Here is a 23,699-nt window from a genome sequence, read left to right on the forward strand (position 1 = left end):
GCAACAGCTAGAGAGGCACCAGTCCCATACAAAGGTGGGAGAAGTGCCTGGAAAAGGATAGAATGCTGAGTGGGTGGCATTGTTCCCTCTTGGACCCCTCCCACACACACAGCACCACAATGTGGTGAAATAGGTCACCCTGTACTGACGAATACCTAAGGATCCGCCCCTTACAATGTAACAGGAGTGACAGCTCTACCTAAGACACAGAAACAAACAAACACAGGAACCTGTCAAGATGAGAAGACAGAGAAGTATGGCCCAAAAGGGGGAACAGATCAAGGTTCCAGTGGGAGAACTAAGCAATGAGGAGACAGCCAACCTAACAGATGCAGAGTTCAAAATACTGGTAATAAAGATGCTCACAGGCTTGAATACAGCAAATGCATAAGGGAAGACGTGACGGCTATGCTAAATGAAACAAAGGAAAATCCACACAAAACTAATGGCAAAGAAAAGGAAACTGTGGTTCGAATCAATGACTTGGAACATAAAAAAAAAGAAGAAAAAAAGTCAACCAGTACAGAATGAGGAAGCAAGAATTGAAAAAAATGAGGAGAGGCTTAGTAACCTCTGGGACAACTTTAAACATGCCAACATCCGAATCATAGGGGTGCCAGAAGGAGAAGAGGAAGAGCAAGAAATTGAAAGCTTATGTGAAAAAATAATAAAGGAAAACTTTCTAAATTTGGTGAAGGAATAGACATACAAGTCCAGGAAGCACAGAGAGTTTCAAACAAGTGAAACCCAAAGAGGATCACATTAAGATACATCATCATTAAAATGCCAAAGGTGAAAGATAAAGAGAGAATCTTAAAAGCAGCAGGAGAAAAGCAGGGAGTTACCAACAAAGGGATGCCTATAAGACTGTCAGTTGATTTCTCAAAAGAAACTTTGCAGGTGAGAAAAGACTGGCAAGAAGAATTCAAAGTGATGAAAAGCAAGGACCTATAGCCAAGACTACTCTATCCAGCAAAGCTGTCATTTAGAATGGAAGGGCAGATAAAGCGCTTTCCAGACAAGGTAAAGCTAAAGGAGTTCATCATCACCAAGCCATTATTATATGAAATGTTAAAGGGGCTTATTTAAGAAACAGATCAAAACTATGAACGCTAAAATGACAACAAACTCACAACTATCAACAACTGAATCTAAAAAATAGAAACAAAATCCAACTCAGCAAACTAGAATAGGAATAGAATCATAGGTATGAGGGTCCTCTGGAGGGTTATCAACTGGCAGGGGGAAGGGTGAGAAATGGGAAAATGGTGCAGGGACTAAGAAGCATAATTGGTTGGTAAAAAAATAGAGGGAAGTTAAGAATAATATAGGAAAGGGTGAAGCCAAAGAACTTATATACAAGACCCATGAACATGAATTAAGGGTTTGGGATTGCTGGAGGGAAGTGGGGTACTGGCAGAGGGAAGCAAAAGGAAAAAAAAATTAGGACTACTGTAACAACATAATAAAATATATTTAAAAATAAAAAATAAAATAATTAAAAAAAACAACAATAAACAAAAGTCCTGGATCAGAAGGCTTCACAGGTGAATTATACGAACATTCAAATAAGAAATAATATTTATCATTTCAAACAATCTCAAAAAATTCAAGAGGAAAGAAGACTCCAAGCTTGTTTTAATAGGCCAACATTACTCTGGTTCCAAAAACAAAAAAAGGAACTTAAAATAAATTATAGGCCAATATTCCTGATGAACATAGATGCAAAAATCCTTAACACAATATTAGAAAACTAAATTCAGTAATAATTAAAAAGATAATACACCGTGATCAAGTGGAATTTATTCCTGGGGTGCAGTTTGATTCAATATCTACAAATCAATTAAGGTGATACACCACATCAGCGAAATGAAGGATATCTTTTCATATGTCTATGGATCATCTGAAACTTGGAGAGGTATCTATTCAGATCCTTTGCCCATTTTTTAATTGGATTATTTGTCTTTCTGGTATTGAATCATATGAGTTCTTTATATAGTTTGGAGATCAAATCCTTGTCTGATGTATCATTGGCAAATATGTTCTCCCATACAGTCAGTTCCCTTTTCATTTTGGTGATGGTTTCTTTAGCTATACAGAAGCTTTTTAGTTTGATGGACTAGCCATCAGAGAAATGCAAATTAAAACCACATTGAGATATCACCTCACATCTGTCAGAATTGCCATCATTAATAAATCAACAAATAAGTGCTGGCAATGATGTGGAGGAAAGGGAACCATGATGCACTTTTTGGTGGGAATGCAGAGCGGGAAGACACACTGGAAAACAGTATGGGATTTTCTTAAAAATTAAAAATGGAACTGCCTTGAGATCCCAGCAATTCTACTGCTGGGAATACAGCCTAAGAATCCTGAGTCACCAATTCAAAAGAACCTATGCACCCCTATGTTCATAGCAGCATTATTTACAATACCCAAGTGCTGGAAACAGCCTAAGTGCCCATCAATAAATGAGTGGATCAAAAAAATGTGGTACATTTACACAATGGCATACTGTGCAGCAGAAAGAAAGAAGGAACTCCTACATTTTGAAACAGGATGGATGGAACTGGAGAATATTGTGCTTAGTGAAATAAGCCAATTGATGAAAGAAAAATACCATATGATCTCACCTATAAGAGGTATATATAATGAACAAAATAAACTAATGAACAAAATAGAACCAAAGGCATGGAAACATGAAACAGACTGAAAGTGACCAGAGGGGAGGGAGAAGGAAGATAATGGTGGAAAGAAGGACAAGTGACTAGACAAAGAACATGTATGAATGACCCACAGACATGGACAAAAGTATGGGAATTGACTGAGGGAGTGGGGCATGCGATGAGCAGAGAAGGGCAAAGTGGGGGAAATTGGGACAACTGTAATAGAATAACAATAAAAAATGATTTAAAAAGTATGTGTGTAATAAATATGGGTGAATAGAAGGATGACTGTGATAGAATAACAATAAAAATGATTTTTTTTAAATGACATAGTGAAGATATGGAAGCAACCCAAGTGCCCATCAATAGACAATTGTATAAAGAAGATTTGGTAAATATATAAAATAGAATATTACTGGACCATAAAAAAGAATAAAATCTTAACATTTGTGACACATCAGTAGACATAGAGGGTATTATGTTAAGTTAAATATGTCAGAGAAAGAGAAATACCATATGATTCCATTTATATGTGGAATCTAAAGAGCAAAATAAATGAACATACAAAAGAAACAGATTCAGATACAGAGAGGGTGCCAGAGGGAAGAAGGGTTGGGGGGATAGGTAAAAAAGGTGAAGGGATTAAGAAGTATAAATTGGTCAATTCAAAATTATCACAGGGATATAAAGTACAGCATAGGAAATGCAGTTGATAATATTATAATAACTATGCATGGTGCCAGGATACTAGAATTGTTGTGGGAATCACTTCATAAATTATATAATTGTCTAACCACTATGCTGTACACCTGAAACTAATATAAAATAATACTGAATATCAATTGTAATTGAAAAATATTCTAAATCTCTAAAAAATAATAAAAACACTTGCATTTTCTTGTTATCAAAATATCACTGGTTATAATGCCAAAGATTCAAAAGATAAGTAATTTGTCAAAGTCTTCCATTTCCCATTAAAAAATAGAAAGATTTAGCATAATGATTTTCAGGTCTATCCATGCTGTCAGAAAGGTTAAATTTTTTTTCTTATTTATGGCCAAGTAGCATTCCATTGTCAAATGTACCATAGTTGTTTTATCCACTCATTTACTGCTGGACACTTAGGCTGCTTCCAAATCTTGCCTATTGTAAACAACACTGCAATGAACATAGGGGTGCTTATATTCTTTCAAATGAGTGTTTCAGGATTCTTTGGATAAATTCCCAGAAGTGGAATTGCTGGGTCATAAGGCAGTTCCATTTTTAGATTTTTGAGGTAACTCCATACTGCTTTTCACAGTGGCTGCACCAGTCTGCATTCCCACCAACAGTGCAAAATAAGTGACATAAGCCAGTCTGAGAAAGACAAATACCACATGATTTTACTCATATGTACAAGCTAATGAACAAACTGAACTAACAAGCAACATAGAGACAGACTTATAGAGAGATGAGCAGATGACAGCTCGGGAGGATGGGTGGTGGTTAAGGGGTGGGTGGGTTAAGGAGTGGAGGGATTGAGCAAAAAGAAAAAGGACTCAGGATGTGAACAACAATTTGGTGATTGTGGTGGGAAGGGGTGGATGGAGGAGAAAGAGGGTATAGGAGGGATAAATGATAATGGAAAAATAGAACTAAAAAAGAAAGGAAAAAATAGAAAAAGTTTAAAATGATCTTGAAGGTAAGATTATGGAGACAATAAAAAAGTCAGTGGTTATGGGGTAATGGTATGGGAGGGAAAGATGAATAGGCAGAACACAGAATCTTTAAGACAGCGAAAATATTCTTCATGGTACTACAATGGTGGATATGTCAAACGTTTGTGCTAGCCCACAAAACGTACAACACGGAGAATAAACCTTAATGTAAGCTATGGTCATTATTGATTATGATGTCAATGTAGCTTCCTCAGCTAAACCAAATGTAGCACTGTGGTGGGGGATGTTGATAATGGTGGAGCATATGTGTGTATACGCACGGGGGATATGGAAAGTCTGTATAGCTTTCTCTTAATTTTGCTGTGAACCTAAAACTGAAAATGCAGTTTTAAACTGCAAAAGAAATGAGCCTAAAAACAGAATCTTCACAAAAAACTTGATTCCCTTTCCACCTTCGTACTCAACAGAAAAGTGGGAATAAGTATTTTAGCAGGATGCTGTCCTATGGTCCCCAAAACAGTTGCCTCTTAAACACATCTGCAATCGTGTTCTGATCAAAGGTATGAAATATTCATTACAGGCTATTTTGACAATAAAGGCCCAACAATCAAAAACAACATGTACCATTTTAGTGTATGTATGCATTTTTTTTTCTTAACTAAACAGAGTCCTTTATTTTCTTCTTCTTTTAGTGAAAATAAGATCATACTGAGTTTGGACAGTCCACTCACCAACTTACGAATACACTCTGTGCCTTTTTCTGTGCCATTGACAAGTCTTTACCATATTATTCTTAATGGACTTGAGGCTACACATTCAAAAGCTCCACAAAGCCTGTTACAAAGTGTCTTCTTAACTAATATATTTTTAGATTATGAATAAATAAATGACTGGGAATTTTAGTGTAGGGATATCCCATAGCTGATTCAAACAATCCTCTGTCATAGGCCTCTGGGTAATTTTCATAGTTTTTTCCATTGTAAACAATGTTGAGGTGAACACCCTCATAGTAAAGCTTTGCACACATTCCTTCCTCACAGTTTCCTTAGTCTAAATTTTGCCATGGAAAGGAATGCACCTGCTAAGTCTATTAAATATTATTATCAAAGTTAAAATTTAAGAAAAGGCAAAGGTAAAGTGAAAATAGGCAATGGATCTAAATAAAACTCTGCATGTAAAAGAAGAGCCCCTGCCAAAAAGTGCTGGGAATCAGACCCCAATGATGGAAATGACAGCAACAGTCAGTGAGCAGAAAGTAGACCCACATATACACATGCAACATGCATGCACAAACACACACGCATGGACTGACATACCTTGAAATAAAGTTGGTTTTGTACAAAATTAATTAGCAAGACAGAGATAAGTAATATGAAATTCCACTGATTCTTCTACACTTCAGCTCTCCTCCCAGTACAACCTATCACGCTCCTTGTTTCACAACAGTAAACTTAACCACCAAGAAAGAGCAGACCTTTTTTGGTGATAACTTGATCCAATCATACAGAGAGGTAAGTTAAAGATCCCTTTTCTAGTCAAAACAGTGCAGGTTCTTCCTCTTCCTGAACTTTTTCCCTTCCCTCACTTAGCATCCTTCCAGTCCATAAATTTTATTAGGAAAAGGTTTCTTATCTCATTATAGTAAAAGTCATTCCCAGAATTAAATGTTTCCTTATTTATAAGATGATGTCAGCTCTTGCCCCCTACCACAAGTTTCAACATGCCTATAACCAGGGTTCCTGAGAATAAATGCAATTATTTAATGTATAATTTCTTTATTTTTCAACCAAAATTATAAATTAATGGTTTGTCTTGCTACTGGTGCACTTTAGAATCAGGGATGTATGATGGTTGCGATGTGTGGTTTGGGGATGTTTAGGAACATGGTTATGCTTTGTTTTGAATGATATTTAAATTGCTCTAATATATTCTGAGCTGGACTCTTATGTCAATTCATCAGTGCCAATGCTTTGCCTAACATTTTGCTACAAACTGGGTTCAATCGTAATTTGTCAACTCTAGCACCCGTTGCTATGACAAATAGCTTCGGTCTGGTTAATCTTTTGAACATAATAGCATTCTGCTACTTTGATAAATCTATTATGTCATGGTTACATATGCTTTGGGGAAAATTTTTATTGGGACATTTTACACTAAATTATCTCTAGTCTACACTAACAAAGCAAGTAAAGGGGGGTTGATGCTGATTGTAGCTTCTAAATATATCAATGTTGCCAAGTTAACTTGGATCTCAAAACTCATGTGGGGTGGTGAAGAGCGCAAGCCCTGACGTCAAACCACATCGCTTCAAAACGTGAATCCAGCCTTGACTGCTGTGGCTCAGTGGATTGAGCATTGGCCTGCGAGCCAAGTGTCGCTGCTTCGATTCCCAGGCAGGGAACATGACTCGGTTGTACGTCAGGTCCCCAGTTGGTGGCGCAAGTGAAAGCCAATCACACAGTGATGTTTCTCTCCCTCTCTTTCTCCATTCCCCTCTCTCTAAAAATAAATAAATAAACAAAATAACAAACAAACAAATAAATAAATAATTAAAAAAAACATGGATCCACATCGACTTACTTGGGTCACTGACCAAACGTCCTAAGCCCTGTTTTTCTCATTGGTAAAATGAAGAGAGTACTTTGAATGCCTCCTCTCAAAGGTGAGATTGTTCAGTGGGATCATTCTTGTAAAAGACTTAGCTCAGTGAAATAGACCCAATAAGCCCAGGATGTTGTTCTAATTTTTCCACAAAACCTCTATATGTCAATGTTCATGCAGCACAAAAATTGTCGAAACAAGTTTAGATTTTGAAAGGTTTCTACTGCAAATACCCAAATCAGTAAAACTTGCAAAGGGAGTTTGGTGCCAGTGGAGGTGGCCAGGTCTGCAGTGGCAGCTCCCTAGGAGGCACCTCCCTGCATATTGTCATCTAAACAAGGCTAATGTGATTGCAGAAGTGGGCACTTACTGACCTCAGCTACCAATTGAAACTGCCTGTGAATTGTCCCTTTCCGTCTAAACACAGGATGTTTCTACTTGGGGAAAACGCATGGGCTGCAGTTTTCTGCAATACGTTCTCAAAAAGTCAATTTCACCTTTTGGCAGCTCTGAGAGAACCCAGATTGCTTTAAGTATAATAGCTCTGAATAAGGGCAATATTTAAAAGAAGGGAGAGGGGAAGAAGCGCAGAGTGACAAGCAGTTGTTTTTCATAACAGGAAAGTAACATTACCACAGGAAAAGAATTCTCTGGTATTGTATTTATAGCAGTGATTAAAAGTTTGGGTTTTATTTTTAAAGTTCTAATTCCTTACAGTGAAAAGAGCCATAGTGCTCCATGATAAAAAATTGAAACAACAGGATGCCCTGCTGACTTAGAGATAAATGAAACATCAAAACTGTGGTAAATATTTAAGGTGTTCTGACAGGTTATCTTGGCATTAAAACCTCCCAGTTTTCTGCTGCTTCTCTCCTCTCTCTCTTCTCTCAATCTTGTTCTCTCTCCTTTCTTTTCTAAAACATCCCATATATAAAAACATGTTCCCTAAATACTCAATGATAAGCAACCAATGAAAACAATTATTGAGGCCAATTTGCAGAGAGAAATTGTATATGAGAGTTAATGTTGAGAAGGAGCAATGGGGACACAAAGAGCATTTAATTTTCCTTATGAAGAAGAGGAGCTGAAATTATAAATAAACCATAAGGAAAGGACCTCAGACACTAAATCCTCCACTATAGGCTTTGAAATATAATTCCCAAGATGGATTTGCATTTACAAATAAATTTGACTTCAATTTAGTTGAACTTTTTCAGAGAGATAATTATATCCAGCACATTTATGCAATTTGGATTGAGGATATTGAGTTGATGGGGGGAGTCAGCAAAGCATTTCTGGAAATTGATCTAAATAAACCAGGTGAACATTGTGATTTGAAACCCAGACCAGACCCTTGCACAGCTGTAGCTGCCTGAGAGCTGAGTTTTGCAAGCAATCTGTATTCAAAAGAAAATACTATTGTGGTACGAGGTGGAAATATCTCTGTGTGCACATCTCAGAATATTCAGGTAGAGTTGTGAGTGTTTTTTGGAGGGGTGGGGGTGGGGGGGATATGTGTATTGTATAAACTACCCAGCCATCATTGGGTACCAGATGATGAGTGAGCTCGTAGAAGGCATGTGAACGAAAGCCCAGATCCAAAAGGAGCTATTCTCTTCTCCTTCAGTAATTAAGCATTCAAACCAGTAAACAGCTTGGTTGGAATGATTTTATGACAAATGACTGAGAGCGTATCAACTGTAAACCTCAGCTCGGCAAAAATCCCTCAAGCCCAGGGAGCTCAATCAATGTAAGGCAGACAGCAGCCTGGGCAGTCGCTGCGTTCTCTCATTCTGAGCCGCATAAATCCAATGAGGCCAGAACTGCTCCACTAACTCTGACACAAGAAATGAGAGAGGCAAACAGGGAGGGCAGGCAGGCTCAGGGCGGGATGAAGGAAAAAACAGGAAGAGAAGAAATGCATTTCTCTTTATCATTTTTGATCTGCTGTTTCTTCTACTTACAGGAGTTGTTGAAGAGACCAAATTGCACAGTTTCTGTTAAGACAGATACAACAAATATTCAAAGAGAATAAGTAAACAGCCAAAGAGACCTGGAACAGAGGACAGAAGGGGCGATGTGGGGGGATGGCAACATGATCCGGCTGCAAATATGGTCCCTAAATCATCCTTGAGTAAAAGAATGGATGCTAAATGCAAGCACACAGTTTTTCTCTCAGTCTATGAGCTGTCAAGGTGATTGTTAATTTATATGTTATATTTTCTCAATATTTTATTATCAACATTTTCAAACATGCAGCAAATACCCATACACCCATCACCTATATTCTACTATTAGCATTTTACCATATTTGCTTTCTCCCAGATCTTTCCATCTGCCCATCCCCCTGTCCATCCATCAATCCATCTTATTTTTGGTGCAGTTCAAAGTAAATTTCAGACATCATCACCATTCCCCCTGCATATGATAAAATGCATATTAACCCACGTTCAGTACTGGTGTTTTTATGGCATTGTTTGCTGATCCTTTTATGTGACAACTATTAAATAATTAAAATATTTTGAAACATGTATGAATTTCCCAACAGATTTCATATTTAATTAAAATGTGCGTTTGTACTTTCCAAAAGCAAAAAAAATTAAATTGATATATACCCAATAGTTATTAATACATTGCCAATAGTGAGATAAAGATTCTCTGGGAGAACAAAGAAACTAAATTATCAGAGTCTATAAAATAATGATCATAGCAGCTGAAAAAAAAATAGATTCCCTAATCCAAAAGTGAGAAAAAATTAGAGTAGAAACGAAGTTGGATGATTTCATTACCAGCATGAAAGGGTGAATGTCAGGGAGCAGTAGGTGAGGAGGGATAGGAAAGAATCAAATCAAGATGGATGCTTGCTTGGATTAAATGGACACACCAAAGTGTGTGTCCTACAATTATCACTTGTGTTCCAGAGCAGGGGACTGGAAGAACATTATGGTAAAATGACCTGAAAAACCTGAAGTTTACAAAGTTCAATTAAGACTATCACCCTCATCATAAGCAGACATGGAAAAGAACATCACTTCCAGCTGACAGCAAGTTCCAGCAATGGAGAGTGTCATCATGGATCTCAAAATCCTACAGATATTTGGAAAGCATGAAATTTTCTGAAAAATGGTGGCCAATTTCTTGCTTTGTGCTCCTGTTCTTACATGAACATAGCATATAAATGAGACTGAGACCATTCCATTTCATCCAATATTGTCAAAGTTATTGGAGGTTTGGAGTGCATCCAGATTTCATTTCAATCTATCACTTCAATGTTATAGATGACAAATCAATATTTTAATACTTTTCCATCTTAATGTTTTCTGCTGGAACTCAGCCACTACATCCTGCAAGAAATATGCCGATTACTACAGCTACCCTTTGAACATAATGGAATGCAAAACAGTGGTTTATGGTACCTGCGGGCAGTGGGTCACTGGAGTAGATGGACGCCAGCAGGAGTTAGAGAAATTAACACCTTTCTGATGTGGAAAACAGTGGTGACTTGTTACTGAGTCACCTATTCCAACTGGGATCCTATTAAAGTGCTTGATTTCAGGGCAAGGACATAAAATCTCAATTAAAAATATTGTTTGCTGAGTCTTGGACTCACGCTGGCACCCGTGGAAATTTCATATAAACCAGCAGTGCACCTCTATCTAAAATTCAATTATATAAGTTCGAGATTGTGCCTGGCTGGAGATGGCTTCATTATAAAAATAATAATAACAAATGGGTTACAATAATCACCCATTCTTCATTAAATCATGGGGGGAGTAAACGGTGCAATTTCCACAGCCAGGACTGCTGCCCCTGGCTTGATCAACTCATACACTTGCAGTATCCTGATGACAGCCAATGGACCAACAGAATATAGCACTGTATCATCTGTCTTTGACACTGTGTATAGTCTAGGATAAATAAACTTCAAAACTTCCAAATCAAGCGATGGGGAAGCACTGTATGTTCTACTTTTGTCTTGCTTTATCCAGCTAGTGACTCCATAACCATTTCATTAAAGGTGAGGCAAATAGTGGTTAGGCACTGATATTATTTATGAAGTGATCCCCCTGATAAGACTAGTGCCGACCAGGCACCATACATAGTTATTACAACATTACTGACTATGTTTCCTGTGCTGTACCTTACAATCTGTACGTCGTACACCCTTTCCCTTTTTCACCCAGCCTCCTGAACCCCTTCTCATCTGGCAACCATCAGTTTGTTCTCTATATCTAAGAGTTGGTTTCTTTTTTGTTTCTTCATTCCTTTCTTTTTAAAAAATATTCCACATATAAGTGAAATCACATGGCATTTGTCTTTTTCTGACTTATTTCACCTAATGTAATACCCTCTAGTTCCATTCATATTTTGCAAGCGACAAGATTTCATACTTTTTCATGGCATAGTAATATTTCATTGTATATATGTACCACATTTCTTTATCCAATTGTGTATCAATAACCACTATGCTGTACAGAAGAAACTAATATAATATTGAATGCCTAATGTAATTAAAAAATTAAAAGTTAAAAATAAAAGTCTAAAAATGAGGCAAATAGTTGTTTCAGGTTGAATGACATAAAAAATCAGGATGCTAAGTTATCAGCATGTAAAATTTCTGAGAATATGGACTACATCTCTCCAGGAAATTTCCTACTTCATTTTCTTTGGGGTTACACATCTTCTAAACACATCTTCAGTCAGTCCGCTCATCTGGTTTGGGACACTGCTATTTCTTTTCTATATCACTGAAATACTTCCCTTAGCCATCTGCTCCTCATCCATTCTATAGTCAGAAAAAGTGATCTTCTAATAATGTATATCAGAGACTGATACACTACTACTTAAAGCTCTTCATTTCTTCTCACTGTATTTTAAATATAATGTAAAGTTCTAACCTTAAAATGTCCTTAAAGGCCCAAATTTGTTTTTCTAGTCAACTCCATTTCTTACCCCTCCCCATGCCTCATCATCTGTAATATGGCATTGTTTCCTTCTTAGTTATTCCCCACACCAGGGCCTTTACAGTGTTGTTTGTTTCTAAAATGGTCTGTCTCCTATTTGATCAGTTGGATCTCTGCTTCAATGGTCCTTCTCAAAGAGGCCATCTGGTCAAGTGATCTGAAGCAAATACACTGTATGTCCCACCAGTGTTCACTAGTTTGACTCTGGTGCCGTCATGACACATATCCCCTCTGGCATTACATATCGTAATTATTCATTTATGATTCTTGTCTTTCTCTGCCATTGAAATAATTAGCCCATGAAAGCAAAGGCCAATCTCTCACACACCACTCCATCCCCAATGCATAGAGAACACCCTCAACAACATCAATGAAAAAATGAGGACTGAATGAATGTTTATGTCCTAGAGTCATTGAAGATGTCACTATTTACATCTACTGTTACATTTACATCTATTATGGTGATGGATAAGGCATACATTTAGATGCCATACTCTGGTTACCAGTTTATTTTAACATCTTTCCATCCCTGACAAACTGCTGGTAACATCACACCAAAAAAAATATGTCAAGAAATATTAAGTTGGAATAAAAAGCAGAGTGTTTTAGTAGTTTGCAAACATAAATTATGGCTCAAGCCTGCCCAGTTTCAGCTCCTGCTGCTATTTTAAGCCCTGTTACAATTAAGTTCTAAATGCCATAATATCACATCCATCACCAAGCTCCTCTCTCTGACCCATTATTAAAACTGAGAGGGCTATGAGTCTGTTTCTATTTTGCTTGTTAGTTTATTTTGTTCATTAGATTCCACGTATAAGTAAAATCATGTGGTACAGACACATGGATGCAAAGAAAAGACTAACAGCTGCCAGAGGGGAGGGGGGTTGGGGGCTTGGTTGAAAAGATGAAGGGATTAAATAAAAAACAAAAACTTATAAACACAGACAACAGTACATTGATCACCAGAGGGAAAGTGGATCGGGGAAAGGTAAAGAAAGGAGACCTGAGTTGGGGTGGTGAACACACAATACAATATACAGATAACGCGTTATGGAATTGTACACGAGAATAAACAAGAGGTTCGATGAGGCTATGAGTATTATTTAATACAAGCGACTTCACAACTATTGATAAATATACCTTAAAAAACCCCCTCTGGTTGAGTGCATGATTCAATAGTCTTTGTTATTTTTCTTCTTCTCTTGGATCCCATTTTGCTTTAGCCAGCATGTCTCTCAAGATACATACTACAGCTTCAGTCCTGACAGTGAAAGAAAGATCATAACCCTGTCTACCTCCACTGAAATCTTAATGTTAGCCCCTGGGTAATAGCGGCATCAATTTCAGAGATGTCCTTCCAATCCAGGACTGTTAGAGAGAAAAATTCATAAAACCCTGAGAACACCTTCTTTTTATTTGTGTGTCTACTAACTTCCAATAGCCAGAGACAATTATCTTGGTCCTTATTATATTCTGAAGATGTAGAGGAAGAGAACTCTCAGAAATGTGTTTTCTGCTGACTATTATTCCAAGGGAGACAGAAAGCAAGAGAGAATGAAAATATTTTACATTACATTCTTCAGTGAATTTAACCACAAAGCTGATCTGTTGACACTGAAAAGCTTTACAAGTCACTGTTATTCTTAAACAAGAATTTGTGCACTGCAGTTCTGTGGGTTCATTATTCAGTGAGGTCACTTAGATTTGTTACTCTTGATATACTTATCAGGAGAGAGACAGAGACCATACAGGAGGTCAATAAACTGTGCAATGAAGGCAAAGAGAAAGAGCTTTGAAATCAGCCTGTTGCCTCCTAGGTATGCACCTGTGGTCAAGTTACTTACACCTCCCTGAACCACAGTATCTTCATCTGTAAGTTGAGGAAAATACAAGCCTTAACTCCTAGGATGACCATGAGAATAAAGCACCTGAGTAACAGAAACAACAGCAGGAATCTGTATCCATCCACTGATTTTTGAGGAAAATAATGATAACACTCATGTACTCAGAGCTTGCTTTGAGCTGGGCATTGTGTGGAGGACTTTAAATTTGCCTCCATTTCCCTTTAATCAGGTTGATGCCATTACTGATTTAATCTACTACTAGAGAGCCCAGACTTAGAAGCGATAGGCAACTTGCCTGAGTAAGATCTTACATCTAACCTATAGTAGACCAAGGACACAAACTCAAATCTGTTTGAGGCCACAACCTGTTCTCTTGAATATTATGTGGCTTCCTGAGTAGTTGCTCAGTAAATATTGGCTTCCAATATCAACTGAGGACAGATTGTCAGACTTTCATGAATACACATAACAGCTCCTTCTCCCATATAATCCTATGGTCTTTGATTCTTCTCTTTCAGATACATGTATCTAATCATATTATTTTTTGAGACCTGTGTTCTTCCTTAGACAAAATCAGGAGTCTTGCCAGTCTTACTCATTGCTGATTCTCTAGCATCGTATAGGCAATCAATAAAATCTTATTGAATGAAGGATGAAAACTAAGATAAACAGTGATAACCTCTGAAAAGTTTTAATACACCAAAGCCAAGCTCAAATACAAGTCTTCTGGCCAAGATGGAGGCCTAGACAGACACGCTGGATCTCCCTCCACAACTAAGAAGGAATACAGTTACCTTGAAACTAGAGACAACCAGAAGTTCCAAAAAATCGAGCTGCATGGAAGTCCAACAAACAAAGGTATAAAGAAGAAATACTCATCCAGACAGGTAGGAGGGGCAGAGCTGGGGCAGAGAGGATGCGGTGTGGTGGCAGCAGGAGTAGCAGCAGCAGGAGCAGTGGCAGTGGCAGAAAGTGCAGCCGCATGTTTTAAAAAGTAGGGAGGGACACCTGGGAGCACTCCCAGCACCAGCACCAGCACCAGCACCAGACCAGACCAGACCAGACCGTGCAGCTCAGGGTCCCAGCGCAGGGAAAATAAAGCCTCATTGCTTTTGTGCAAACCAGTGGGGTTTGGGGTGGAAGAAGAAACTGCCAGTTTCTCAGCAGAGTCCACTTGTTTAGAGGGCCCCCATGGTCCTAGAACATCCACAGACCCACCCACTCTGGGAAAGAGGGCCAGGGCAACAACTAGAGAGGCGCCAGTCCCATATTAAGTAGGAGAATTGCCTGGAAAAGGGGCAAGTGCTGAGCAAGCAGCATTGTTCTCTCTCAAGCCCTCCCCTACACACAGTGCCACAATGTGGTGAAACAGGATGTCCTGTACTGATGAATATTTAAGGCTCTGCCCCTTACAGTGTAATAAGAGCGACAGCTCTGCCTAAGACACAGAAGCAAACAAACACAGGAACCTGTCAAGATGAGGAGACAGAGAAGTATAGCCCAAAAAGGGGAACAGATCAAGGTTCCAGCAGGAGAACTAAGTGATAAGGAGATAGCCAACCTAAAAAATGAGGAGATAGCCAACCTAACAGATGTGGAGTTCAAAACACTGGTGATAAAGATGCTCACAGGCTTGACAGATATGCTTAAGTACAGCAAATGCATAAGGGAAGAAGTGAAGGCTACACTAAATGAAACGAAGGAAAATCTACACAAAACCAATGGTGAAGGGAGGGAAACCAAGGTTCAAATCAATGATTTGGAACAAAAGGGAGGAATAAACAGTCAATCAGTACAGAATGAGGAAACAAGAATTGAAAAAAAAATGAGGAGAGGTTTAGGAAGCTCTGGAACAACTTTAAATGTGCCAATATTTGAACCATAAGGGTGTCAGAAGGAGAAGAGAAAGAAATTGAAAGCTTATGTGAAAAAATAATGAAGGAAAACTCCCCAAATTTAGAGAAGGAAATAGACATACAAGTCCAGGGAGCACAGACTCCCAAACAAGCTAGACCCAAGGAGAGCCACACCAAGACACATCATCATTAAAACTCCAAAGGTTCGAGAAAAAGACAGAATCTTAAAACAGCAAGAGAAAAGCAGAGAGTTACCTACAAAGGGGTGCCTTTAAGATTATCAGTTTCTCAAAAGAAACTTTGCAGGCAAGAAGGGACTGGCAAGAAGTATTCAAGGTGATGAAAAGCAAGAACTTACAACCAAGATTACTCTATCCAGCAAAGCTATCATTTAGAATGGAAGGGCAGATGAAGTGCTTCCCAGACAAGGTAAAGCTAAAAGAGTTCATCATCACCAAGCTATTATTATATGAAATGTCAAGGGGACTTACTTAAGAAAAATAAGATCAAAATTATGAACATTAAAATGAAACAAAGTCGCAACTATTAACAACTGAATCTAAAAAATAAAAACAAAATACAACTAATCAAACCAGAACAGGAACAGAATAATAGGTATGGGGATCATTTGGAGGGTTATCAGCTGGGAGGGAGAAGGGGGATAAAGGGGAAAATGGTGCAGGGATTAAGAAGCGTAATTAGCTGGAACAAAATGGACAGGGGTAAGTTAAGAATAATATAGGAAAGGTGAAGTCAAAGAACTTATATGCACAATCCATGGACTAAGGGGGGGGGGTTGGGATTGCTGGAGGAAAGGGGGTACTGGGCAGAGGAAAGCAAAGGGGGAAAAATTGGGACTACTGTAACAACATAATCAATAAAATATACTTAAAAAAACAAAGTTCAAATACTATACATTTCAAATAATGTATGTACAGTAGTCCCCATTATCTGTAGAGTATACATTTCAAGATTCCTGGTGGAAGCCTGAAACCTAACATTAGTACTGAACCATATATATATATAGTTTTTCTTCCCTTGTACACACAGATCTTTTCACTTGAAGGAAGCACTTTACAGCTTCTCTTTGGCATATCCAAATTGCCAGCATCACTACTCATGCACTTTGGGGGGCATTATTAAGTAAAATAAGGATTACTCGAACAGAAGCACAGTGATACCTCAACAGTCCATCTGATAACTTAGGTGGGTGTGTAGTGTATACAGTGTGGATACACTGAACTAAAGAATGATTGATGCCTGGGAAAGACAAAGTGGGACAACACAAAATTTCATCACGCCACTCAAAACAGCATGCAATTTAAAACTTATGAATTGTTACTGTGGATAAGGGGGACTACTGTATATACTGTGTATGCATGTGTATAAGTATTTCTATCATCTATCTAACTTTATAGAGAATGAGAGAGAAGTGGGGAGGGGGAGAGAAGGAAGAAGAGGAGGAGGAAGAGAAGAAGGGAAGGATGAGTGTATGTAACTCTGGTGTTTACGCACATTGTGGAACTGATCCTGTAATAGTACTCAGTCAAATAAGCACTTATTGCTGAATTGAGATGCTAGATAATCACATCATAAAAACATCAGAAAAAAAATTGACTTACTAGATAAAAATTAGGTATACAAATTTAGTTAATATAAAACTGTATCAGGAAGATGGCACATTAAATAATAGTGTCACTACTGGTGAAAAACCCATTGAGTCACACTACCTAATCATTGTATAGTAAGTGTCCTTTAAAAGAGAAGGGAGTTAACAAACACAGCCTACTCTGCATGATACAGTGGTTGATAAGATGCTGTGTTCCACAAGTTTTACAGTCATGAAGCTAGATGGTATGAATTGCCTATGAAAGTTTATGTGGGGTAAATAACTTTGTATGGTGGGTCAGGGCTTTAAACAGTGATTCCAAGTTATTGCAGTATATAGGTTGACAACACCTAGGAATCTGTTTGCAGGAGTTGATACTCATGAGGCGGACTGTGCCCAGAAGGTGTGATTCTGCTTGTGCAATAGAGGTAGTGATCAGAGGCTGTGGCATGGCATAGAGACCTTTCTTTTAACAAGAGACAATGTCTAAAATTCTTAAGGAAAGGAGCCACAGAAGATGCTGCAAATACCACTTTTAAGGGGGAATCTCTGTGCATTCCACCAACAGTGCTTTTTACATGTCAGGTGACACAGTACAGCCTGCTAGAATCATTTAATAGTCCACAAGTTAACACTGTCCATAGAACTGCTCTGGTAACATGAGGAATAAAGTGAGGTCTCAAACAACACTGGTGGGCTCATGGATGTCTCAGAAACCTTAAGGAGAGGGAATGCCTGCAGAGTAGTGGAGCACCAGAGGAAGAGATCAGATTTGAGTTTGCACACGATAAGACTCTGGCTGGAGTCTCCCAAACACTTAGAGATGATGGCTCGGAGATGGCGTTTCCATGGGCTGAACATCAACATTTGAGTTACTATGTTTAATAAAACCTCATGTTCACTTATAGACTAGTAAGCACTAGGAACATTTGGAATGTATTTACCAATATTTCTCTTTTCTACTCTATGTACACTTTGTACAATGATAAGCTCAAAGTAGGAGTTTAGTTAATTTGTTATTGATTAAATCTTAATAAGAGAATAGTAGCACCGCTGTCTTATAACTGTAGCTTTACATTGTCTGGAAACCACATAGTATTAGTTGCCCCATTTTTTTTCAATGATTTTTTGAGCACTCTATGAATTTTAGAATTACTCTGGCAATTTATACAAAAAAAAGTTTGTTGATATTTAATTGATATTGTATTAAATCTATAGATCAATATGGGGAGAACAGGTATATTAACAATGAATCTTTCTTGAGTTATTGACATATAATATGTGTTATTTAAGGTATATATTATAATGTATGTATCAAGTAACACTGATTACTTAATTATTAAAAATAATAAGGAAAGAACCAGTCAACATGGCTGCATAGGCAGACATTGCTTGTCTCTTTGCACAACCACATCAAAATTCCAACTAAATTATAGAACAACTATTAGCCAGCACCATCAGAAATCAAGCTGAATGGAAGTCTGACAACTACAGAATTAAAGAAACTACATTCATTGAGATGGGTATGAGGGACACAGATGCAGAAAAGGTTGGTCTCTCACCCATGTGTGGTGGATAAAATTTTGAGAGGGAGATCTCAGGAGCCAGGAGTCCCAGCCCTACACCAATGCCCACCCCCCTGCCCCAGCTCAGGATTCCAGTGCCAAGAAAGTAAGTCCTCACAACTTCTGGCTGCAAAAACCAACAGGAATTGACTCAGTGGAGAAATCTGCTGGAGCCCCAAGCAGTCATCTTAAAGAACCCACACATGGACTCACCTACTCTGAGCTCCAGCACCAGGGTAGCAGTTCAAAGGCATCAGTGGTATACAGGGAGAAAGCAAAGTGGCATTAAGGTGAGAAGTCATTTTCTCTTTTCTGAACCATCCCCTCATAAAGCCAACAAACTGGGTTCATATCTGAGACTCCATCAACCTGGCTAACACTGTTTGACCCACCATAGAGATCCCCAAAGACTCTGCCCCACTCAATTTATAGGCCCACCCAAGATGCTTTTCCATATGAATTGTTGGTCTTGACTCATGTTTCTGAACTTCTTAAACCTACCAACAAGCAACAGCTGGCCTCAGTGAGCCCCAGGCCTGGCATTACCAGCAGCCAGCTTAGATTCACAGCTTGGCTTCACCTGGGAATATTCAAGCCCAGCACAAGTGGCAGCCATCTCAGATTGCTCTATAGCTCAGGCAAGGTGGCCCAGGCAAAACACAGATTGGGGCTGACCTTGGCCTGCACCACCCAGGAAACTTCAGGGCCAGTGCACCCAGTGGACAGCTACAGACCACACTGAAGCACCACCACACTTCTCCTACACAGCTGATTCTCCACAGAGAGTGGATGTTGGTGGTCATTGGTCACAGCCAGTCCTTGAAGCTGACTGGCCTGAGTAAGTCAGTCTCATTCATCTGCCAACAGCAACCAAGGCTCAACTACAAGAGAAAGGTGTACTTAGCCCACACAAAGAATGCACCTTTAGTACCCAGCTTGCATGATAGGGGAGGCTGTGCCACTGGACCCTACAGGACACTTACTGCATTAGGTCACACTATCAAGACAGAGTCAAAGCAGCTCTAACTAATATACAAAAACAAACACAGGGAGGCTGCCAAACTGAGGTTGCAAAGAAACATGACCCAATTTTTTTTAAAAAAAGAACAAAAACCCAGAAAAGGCACTAAATGAAATGGAAATAGCCAACATATCAAATGCAAAGAACAAAACACTGGTGATCAGGGTGCTCAGAGAAATTATTGGGTACAGCCACAAAATAAAGGAAGAAATGAAGGTTATACAAAGTGAAATAAAAAAAATTATACAGGGAACCAACAGTGATGGGAAGAAAGCCAGGATTGAAATCAATGATTTGGAACAAAAGGAAGAAATGAACATTTACCTGGAACAGCGAAAAGAAACAAAAATTAAAGAGAAAAATGAAGAGAGGCTTAGAAACCTCTGGGACAACTTCAAACATACCAACATCTCAATCATAGGGGTGCCAGAAGGAGAAAAGGAAGAGCAGAAATTGAAAGCTCATGTGAAAAAATAATAAAGAAAAACTTTCCTAATTTGGCAAAGGAAATAGACATACAAGTCCAGAAATCACTGAGAATCCCAAACAAGTTGAACCCAAAGAGGACCACACCAAGACACATCATAATTAGAATGCCAAAGGTTAAAGATAAAGAATCTTAAAAGCAGCAAGAGAAAAGAAGAAATTTGCCTACAAAGGAGTTCCCATAATGCTACCAGCTTATTTCTCAAAAGAAACTTTGCAGACAAGAAGGACCTGGCAAGAAGTATTCAAAATGATGAAAAGCAAGGACCTACAACCAAGATTACTCTATCCAGTGAAGCTATCATTTGGAATGGAAGGGCAGATAAAGTGCTTCCCCACAAGGCAAAGTTAAAGGAGTTCATCATCACCAAGCCATTATTGTGTGAAATGTTAAAGGGACTTATTTAAGAAGAAGATCAAAACTATGAATAGTAAAATGACAACAAACACAATTATCAACAACTGAATCTAAAAAAATAAAAACAAAAACAAACTAAACAACCAGAACAGGAACAGAATCGTAGGTATGGGGATCATTTAGAGGGTTATCAGCTGGGAAGGGGGAGGGGGAGAAAGGGGAAATGGTGCAGGGATCAAGAAGCATAATTGGTAGGAAATAAATAGACAGAGGGGTGTTAAGAATAATATAGGAAAGGGTGAAGCCAAAGAACTTACATACATGACTCGTGGACATGAACTAAGAGGGGAGGGTTGCTGGAAGGATGCAGGGTTCCAGGAGGAGGGGGAGAAAAAGAAAAAATAATTGGGACAACTGTAACAGCATAATCAATAAAATATACTTAAAAAATAAGTTTCAACCAGTGTATATGGTATCAGCTCATGTGCCCACTTATTGAGGCCTTCTTTAGCTGTTTTGTACTAATATTTTTCAGAGTATAAGATTTGTAAATCTTTTATCAGATTTGCCCACTTAGTATTCCTTTCTTTAATGCTATTGCAAATGGCATTTTAAAATTTCAAAAATTTAAAAACATATAGAAATACAATTGTCTTACATATATTGATAATGCAACCTGATCAACTTTTTGTTCCAGTAGCTTTTCTTATAGGTGCTATCCAATTTTCTACATAACAAAAATTAGTTTACTTCTTTCTTTACAAATTAAATGCATTTTTATCTTTTTTTTTTTCTCTATTGAATTTGCTAGAACATCTAGGACAGTGTGGAATATAAGTGGTAAGGCAGACATCCTTGTCTTGTTTCTGATGTTAGGGTAGAATATTCAGTTTTTTCCCATTAAGGTTATTACTTTACATTTTCCATAAATGCTCATTATCAAATTGATAAATTTCTCCCCTATTATACTTTGCTGAGGATTTAAAAAATAGGTTTGGATTTAGTCGAATGACTTTTCTGCATCTGTTAAGATCATCATGTGGTTTAACATTTTTAAATGTGTTAATATGATGAAGATTGATTTCCAAATCTTAAAGCATCTTTGCAATCTTAGAATAAAATCTACTCTTTCGTGATATAGTATCCCTTTTATATATTGGTGGATTTGATGTGCTACATTTTGTTTAGAATTTTTGCATGGATGCCCAGGAGGTATATTAGTCTGCAGTTATTTTTATGAATGTAAAAATTTTTGCTAGTTTTGGTATCACAGTAATTTAGCCTCTTTTTTTTTATTATTCTTGTTTATTCTATTATAGTTAGCCCAACTTTTCCCCCTTTGCCCTTCTCTGCCCAGCCCACCCCCCACTCCTACAGTCGTTCCCCACCCTGTTGTCCATGTCCATGGTCATTAACACATGTTCTTGACTAATCTTCTCCCCTTGAGTTTGGTAGTATCCCTTTATTCCATATTTTCTGGAAGAGCATTTTTATAAAATTCACCTAGATCATTTGGGCCTGAAATTTTCTTCATGGGAATATTTTTAACTACAGATTTAACTTGCTTAATAAATATCAGGAAATTCAGATTACCTACTTCTTGAGTAAATTCTATTTATTTATTTATGCCTTTCAAGGAATTTGTCATTTCATCCAAAAAATTTGAATTTCATGGCATAAAGTTGTTCATAATATTCTCTTTTACGCTTTTATATCTGTAGGGATGTTACCACTTTTGCTTCTAGTATTATAATTTGTATTTTCTCTCTTTCCTGAGACTGGCTAAAAATCTATTGATTTTATTGATCTTCTGAAAGAACCATGTTTCAGTTTCATTGATTTATTTTTCTATTTTTTGACTTTTTTTGTTGTTGATTTCCACTCTGATCTTTATTATTTCCTTCCTTCTATCTAACTTGTGTTTAATTTCCTATTTCTATTTCCCTAAGGTAGAAAATAGAATAATTGATTTGACTTTTTTCTCCCTACTTTAATATAGATGTCTACTGCTCTAAGTTCTCCCTGAGCACTGTTTAGTGACACCACACAAAATGACATGCTATATGTCCATTTGCAGTCAGGTGAATACCTAATTTGACTTTTCTTTTGATGTCTTCTTTGACCCATGGATTATTTATAAGTGCATTGTTTATTTTCTGAGTGTTTGAAGATTTTTCCAGTTTTCTTTCTATCATTATTTCTACTTTGATTCCACTGTGGTCAGAGAACATACTTTATGATCATTACTCTTTTCAATTTGTCATGTGTTTCTTTAATAATAATCCAATCTAGCATAGGGCCTCGCTTGGTAACTTTCTCTTGTGCACTCAAACAAAAATGTGTATCTGCTGTTTGGGGGTACAGAGTTCTGTAATTGCTAATTAGGACAAATTAATTAATAGTATTATTCAAAATTTCTATATATTTAATAATTTTCTGGCTACCTATTCTCTCAGTTATTGAAAAACTAGTACTAAAACCTCTGGCTATTTATCCATGCATTTTCATCTTCTTTAGTTATATTTATTTTAGTTCTATTAATGAGGTGCATAAATATTTGAGGTTGTTACATCTTTTTGATTAATTGACCCTTTGTCATTATGAAACAATTATCTTTTAATCCTCACCCAAAGACATGTTTATTGATTTTAAGGGATAGGGAGGGAGGGAGGGAGAGTGGAGAGAGAGAAAGAGAGAAAGAGAGAAAGAGAGAAAGAGACAGAAACATTGATATGAGAAAGAAACATTGATTGGTAGTCTCCTGTACAAGCCCCTACTGTGGATCAATCTACAACCAATGTATGTGTCCTGACTGGGAATTAAACCCATAACCTTTGGCTACACGGGAGTGGTGCTCCAATCAATTGAGCCACCTGACCAGGATAAAATATCTATTTTTAACCCTATAGTATTTTTTCTAACATCTATTTGTCTGATTTTAACATAGCTATTCCAGTATTCTTTAGTATTAGCATGGCAAATATTTTTTATTATTTTTTATTAACTTGTTTTTGTCTTTATTTTTAAAGTGTGTTTCTTGTAGACAGCCTATAAATGAATCTTTTTTAGTC

Source organism: Furipterus horrens, unplaced genomic scaffold (genome assembly GCF_987537825.1).
Source record: "Furipterus horrens unplaced genomic scaffold, mFurHor1.1.pri manual_scaffold_5, whole genome shotgun sequence".
Classification (NCBI taxonomy): Eukaryota; Metazoa; Chordata; class Mammalia; order Chiroptera; family Furipteridae; genus Furipterus; species Furipterus horrens.